Source organism: Ceratina calcarata, unplaced genomic scaffold (genome assembly GCF_001652005.2).
Source record: "Ceratina calcarata isolate Rehan_Ccalc_2016 unplaced genomic scaffold, ASM165200v1 scaffold26813, whole genome shotgun sequence".
In the NCBI taxonomy this organism is placed as follows: domain Eukaryota; kingdom Metazoa; phylum Arthropoda; class Insecta; order Hymenoptera; family Apidae; genus Ceratina; species Ceratina calcarata.
This window is the reverse complement of record NW_017148995.1, coordinates 1-279: the sequence shown is the minus strand read 5'-3', so window position 1 is coordinate 279 and position 279 is coordinate 1. Positions and strand designations below refer to the sequence as shown.

General features: G+C 38.4%; 1 non-coding gene across 1 annotated transcript; it reads right to left on the bottom strand.

Moving 5' to 3' along the window:
- Positions 1 to 55, bottom strand: LOC113464145 (U2 spliceosomal RNA; the record flags this gene model as incomplete). Its single annotated transcript, XR_003388979.1, has 1 exon — positions 1 to 55. It is a non-coding gene; the product is annotated as a U2 spliceosomal RNA (small nuclear RNA).
- Positions 56 to 279: the final 224 nt, after the last annotated feature.

Below are 279 nucleotides of genomic sequence, written 5' to 3'. Positions count from 1 at the left end.
GCTGATAAGAACAGATACTACACTTTGATCTTAGCTCAAAGAGCCGAGAAGCGATGCCTATTCCAATTTCATGGCCCCTCTTAACCACCACTGAGTAATTCATACCTGCGAGTTTGGGTTCATTGAATAGGCCATCTAGTGCCGCAAGCTGTACCATCAACTTCTGACGTTTTGAATCATTCGCATTGCAATCGAGTTCAAACATTCTTACACGAATTATTTTACTCTATCTTATATTATTATTTGATTTCCGATTTGAAATTTGTAGCTTGGTTCAAA